General features: G+C 29.7%; 1 pseudogene; it reads left to right on the forward strand.

The window, feature by feature from the left end:
* Positions 1-450: 450 nt before the first annotated feature.
* LOC138806274 (caspase-3-like) lies at positions 451-1,372 on the forward strand (annotated as a pseudogene).
* Positions 1,373-6,451: the final 5,079 nt, after the last annotated feature.

Genomic DNA, 6,451 nt, shown 5'->3' on the forward strand with positions numbered 1-6,451 from the left:
ACAGTGGAATTTTTATGACTACTTTAGAACATATGAATATCCTTAAAAATGCTTCCTTGTTCTTTGGTAACGTTTTACTTTGTAGGCTAACATTCATGTGTAGTATATGAGAAAAAATATTGAGGTTCGTTCTGACTTTCATCTTATATAATGATTTTTTCATTACAATGGAACATAAGCCATTAATTAATATCAACATTTGCTTTATACTTGTGTATTTGCTTTCATTGCTCATGAGCAATTGTGAAGCAGCCTTTCTTTAGATATTAAAATTTCTGGCTGTAACTGACAAAAAGAATACCCTCTGAGAAAAACTTTTTTGTCAGAACTGACTTCTCTCTTTCTTCTTTAAAGATCATTTATACAATATTGAACTTTAAAAAATTTGTATTAAGAAAGTATAGTTGGTAATGGAGTCTGAGACTTTAAGTGGAGACTGTGTGAATCAGTGAGATCTGTGTGCTAAGAAAAGTAGCCATGGAGAACACTGAAAACTCACTAGATTAAAAACCCATTTACACTTTTGAAACAAAGATCATCCATGGAAGCAAATCAACGGACTCTGGGATATCCTTCCATAGTAGTTACAGAATATCTTATTCTGAAATGGGTGTATGTACAATAATTAATAAGAACTTTCATAAAAGCACTGAAATGGCATCTCAGTCTGGTACAGAAGTAGACACTACAGCCCTCAATGGAATATTCACAGACTTGAAATATGAAGTCAGGAATAAAAATTGCCTTACGCAGGAAGAAATTATGAAATGATTGTACAATGTTTCTAAAGAAGATCAGAGCAAAAGGGACAGCTTTATTTGTGAAATTCTGAGGCACAATGAGAAAGGAACGATTTTTTGAGCAAATCAACCTATTTACCTGAAAACACAAACACACACACACACACACACACACACACACACACACACACACACACACACACACACACACCAAAAAAACTAACAAGTTTCTTCTAAGGAGATTAGTGCAGAAGTCTAACTGGAACACTCACACTTTTCATCATTCTAGCCTTCTGGGTACAAAACTTGACTGTCACATTGAGACAGATAGTAGTATTGATGATAATGTGGCACACCAAGAAATACCAGTAGAGGTTGAATTCCTGTATATGTGTTTCACTGCAACTGGTTACTATTCCTGGCAAAATTCAAAGGACAGATCTTGTTTGTCTAGTTCCTTTGCACTATGATCAATGAGAGCTTGACCTGTGGCACGTTCTTCTTCAGATTAGCAGTAAGATACCAGCTGAATTCAAGTCCTTTCTCTGGATTCCACTTTTCATGCAAAGAAACAGACTCCAAGTATTTTGCCTGTTCCTGTGAATACAAAAGACCTGTATTTTCATCACTGAAGAAATATTATTTTTTTATTTCAATGCAAAGTGGGAAAACAGTAATATTTTATTTCCCTTTCATTTAAATCTAATGTTGTACTCCAGATTGTTTTTGTACCATACCACTTCCCAGAATAACAACAGTCATGCAGCCTCACACTCAGAGTAATTGAAACTGAATGTGAATAGGAAAAAATAGATAGATAGACAGCAAGAGAAAGATACATCCATCCATCTGGGTACCATTATTATGAAAGAAAACAATTATAAATATATCTTTCATAAATAGCAAAATTTGATTTTGAAGTTATCTTATTCAGGAATTGTTCTTTTGATGCAAAATTAATTTTTCTTCCTTCTAAAAATTGACAGATGTATCTCTATTTAAACAATTTGTTTTTTCCTTTCCCCTCCCCAAATTATACCAACATCAAATACAGTGAAAACAAGGGTTATACCATGGGGGAGGGACATGCAAAGCAAATGTATGAGACAAAGAACTTTACAATTTTGAGGGGGGCACAAGGGGGGAAACAAAGAGGAGGCAAAAATGCTTCATAAGAAATGTACTCATTACCTTGTTCATGTAATTGTAAGCCCTCTGTACGGTATTTTCACAATAAAAAAATTATTAATAAAGAAAAAGAATGATGAAAGGGGTGACACTGATCAAGATGTGTTGTATTCATAAACTGCTTTGTCAAATGGCAATTCCTTCGTACAAGTACTTACAGAGAATAAAAACATATTTTCTTCATTTTTTAATTTAAAAAAATTGACAGATATCTCATACAATATGATATGTTCACAATGTTCATGTAAATTTGTCTGTGTGTATGTGTAATAGAAAAATGGTTAAACCAAACTAATCACTGTGTGTGTTGCTTCACATACTTGCCATTTTATGACAAAGCAGAATCTATTCTCTTACTGTTTGTCAAAAATATTAAAGCTGGGTGTCATGGTACACAACTGTAATCCCATCACTTGGAAGGCTGAGGCAAGAGAATTGTGAATTTGAGGCCAGCTTGAACTACAGAATGAGATGCTCCATCAAAAATATGTGAAATATTATGTTGAAGTGTATTCAGTATATTGCCTTTTTTAGAAGTTGTATAATGATCTTATTTTATCTTTGCCAATTGTAATCATAATAATTTAAATGAAAAATTAATTATTATAATTATATATCATGTTAAAATTATATATTATAATTATAAAAGAATGTGGCTACATATGTAATATAATATATATTATATAATTATATAGTATTATCATATAATATATATATCATATATTTTAATAATATGAATTATATATAACATATCATATAATAAATATATAGTTATAATTATAATATATGATATAATACATGATATATTATAATATATAATATATATTATTTATATATAATATATTATTTTACATATGTAATATATTCATATATTATGTATTATTACATTATATGTAATATAATTATATATAATCTTATACATAATAATATATGATCATATATAATATACAATAATACATAATATGTAATATGTCATATATAATATAATATATAATAATACATAATATAGTAATATGTAATATAATAATATATAATATATAATACTATATAATATAATATACATTATATAATATAATATATAATATTATATATTGTAATAGATATTATTATATATTATATACTATTATAAATTATATTTTATTATATAACATATTATATATATTATATTATATGTGATATATTATTATATTATATATTATAATAATATGTAGTTATATAATATATATTATATACAATATATAATTTTAATATGGCATGTATATAATATATGATATATAATATCATATCATATATGATATAATATATTATATCATATATAATATATATGAATATATCATATATTTCTTATATACTATACTATATATATTATATGTAATATAATATAATATGATATATATTATATTATATTATATTATATAAATATATATAATATGTAATATATGTAATACAATATAATATATTATATCATATATAATATATAATACAATATATGATTATATTATATATGATATAATTATATATTATAATTATAAAAGAATTTGTCTCACGCTTGTAATCCTAGCTACTTAGGAGACTGAGATTTGAGGATCGCTGTTCAAAGCCAGCCTGGGCAGGAAAGTCCTTGAGACTCTTATCTCCAAATAATAACCAGAAAACTGAAAGTGTAACTGTGGTTCAAGAGGCAGAATGCTCACCTTAGCTGAGGAGCCCAGGGCCAATGTCCAAGCCCAGAGTACAAGCCCCACGACTGACTCCCCCCCAAAAAAATGAATGTATATTCTCACATGGATTAAACAGATGGGATTAATTGGTTCACTATATCTAATTTCAGAGCATAATTTATTAAGATGATACTTAATATAAAATATCATTCACTCATGACATTATAAAGAATCTCTACAGATGAGCTTTATAAATGTCTTATTGGAGGGAAGATAATATGATTTCTTAGAAAATATCAGAAAATTTATTTGGAATAATGAAGGGGAAAATACAGTAGTAAGAAAGTGAATCTATGGCTACTTGTAATTTAAAATGAATGCTATTATATCTGACAGTCAAGACTATAAAATATTATTATTATATTTTTTTGCCAATTATGGGGCTTGAGCTCAGGACCTGGCATTGTCCCTGAGCCTCTTTATGTTCAAAGCTAGCACTCTACCACGTGAACCAGAGCACCACTTCTGGCTTTTGAGTGGTTAATTGGAGATGAGTCTTACAGGGACTTTTCTGCCCAGATTGGCTTTGAACTGGGATCATCAGATCTCAGCCTCCAGAGTGGCTAGGATTACAGGCGTGAGCCACTGGTGCCCAGATGTAACAAATTTAATTGGACACTGGAGTAGTATTTTATCATGGATAGGAACATTGATAAGAAACCCAAGGTTTAAGATAAGGGAAAAGCATGTTATTTCTTTACAAATCATAAAAAATAAGGGTAAATGTGGAAAAATTAGTCATTTAGACTATAAAATATAAACTAACTTATCAGAACATGTGTGTACACACAGACTTGCATACAAACACACCAGATTTTTTTTACAAAGACAGTAAGAGTGTATCTTGAAATATTGTTGTTTGATGTTTAACATGCAATCTGAACACATCTTTCTGTGATCTATTAGTATTCCAACTCAACCTCATGTGAAGAAGCAGACCATGACCAAAATCCACATTACATCCAAGAGCTGTGGTTGATAAACAATCTACAGTAAATAGTCTAATAAAACTCTTTGATTACTCTGGGATATATGTAGATAAACAAAGTGTTAGTCCGGATTCACTCTAAGACAAAGTCATCACTCTAAACATGTAACAAATAAATAAATTTTAGAACCAAAATAGCATTCCCTTATGAATCAAAGGCAAAATAAAATTTTCTTTCAAAATTTACAGAGGTGTGAAATAGAACTAAGATATTGCTCAATTCATGAAAGAAGACAATATGAAAGTTTCAAAACTAAAGAATGTAATTGTTAAATGTAATTTCATATATTATTTTAAAATTATTTGTAATCATGAATATTTTATAAGTCAAAATAAAATATCCGATGGTAAATTTATCATTATTGTAATGACACTATTTTCAGTGAATTATCCACAAGATTAAAGACATTCTGAGCTTCCATTAAAGTTCAATACCTGACAATAAATTGTACAATTACTGAATAATGAGCTATTTCTATAAAAGATGAAAACACTCCCTCACTCCAGGGCACAGAAACAGTCTTTTGTGGAATACATGATATGGGACTTGAGATACTGCACACAATTTTTTTTATTTCCAAAAGAAATAGAGATTAGTAGAAAATATATGTCTGTACCAGACAGGTATATGAGCACTCTTAACACAGCGAATGAAAGGAAAATGCTCCTACCTGATAGATACACTACCAAAGTCCTGAAATGGCTTGCTCTCATGTAAACATGTGAAAATGAGAGGATCGACAGGGAAAAGGGAGTGAAGGAAATTTTGAGCTGAAGGAAATTTTGGGGAACGGATTGAATTTTATCTCAGGCACAGAAGATAACCAAAAGAAGTTATGGGATGACAACTTTACATTTGTATTCTAAAAGACTGAACCTTTGCCCAAAGAAGCAATCTGAGCTGAAATAATAGACATTAGATAAAGACTTTACAGGTATCATATCAAATATCCTTTTGATTATTCAATTAAAGGCAAAATGCTTTAGTTAGGAAACATGATTATGACTTTAATCATAGCTACTTGGGAGACTGAAACTAGGAAGGCTGTGTCCAGAATAAACAGTGCAGTTCTCAAGGTTCCTGTCACCTGTCACCCCAACCACATGAGAAACCAACACAGATGGATTATAGTTCAAGTGCAGCTTAGAAAATAAATTACACCCTATGTCAAAAATAACAACAACAACAAACGACCGCTGAAGCCATAGCTCAGTATTAAAGAACATGTCTGCAAACAGTCCTCAGTTCACGCTCTAGTTAACAAGAATTGCGTGTTTGTACTATTAAACCAATAATAAATACATTCCTCTAGTACTAAGTTAATAATTTAGATAAAAATTTAATGTGAAAAACTGTAAAAAAGGGAGTTAATAAAATTGCAATTAAAAATAATGAAAAATTAGAAAATTTCTCAGAACTATATTCTTTTTTCTACCTTTTTTTAATTGTAAGAATGATGTACAGAGGGATTACAATTATGAGTACAGTAATGAATGCATTTCTTCTCAAACATTGTACCTCCTCCCTCTTTTTTTCTCACTTTCCCTTCCTCCCCACTTCTCTACCCCCCACGTTGTTAAGTTCATTTCCAACATGTTGTTTTGTGAGTATTGCTGTTGCATTAGTTCACCCTTTGTCCTTTGTCTCACAATTTTGTTGTTCCCCTCCCCTTCCCCAGATAAAGTAAACATATTTACAAGACAAAGGGTACCAAAATCAAAAACAGTGACAACATGGAATAAAACAGAGGAAAAAAAAGAAAAAGAAATAAAAAGGAAAAAAGAAATCACTCACTTCATTAAAAAAACAAAAG

Source organism: Dipodomys merriami, unplaced genomic scaffold (assembly GCF_024711535.1).
Source record: "Dipodomys merriami isolate MVZ:Mamm:240054 unplaced genomic scaffold, mDipMer1.0.p SCAF_4, whole genome shotgun sequence".
Classification (NCBI taxonomy): Eukaryota; Metazoa; Chordata; class Mammalia; order Rodentia; family Heteromyidae; genus Dipodomys; species Dipodomys merriami.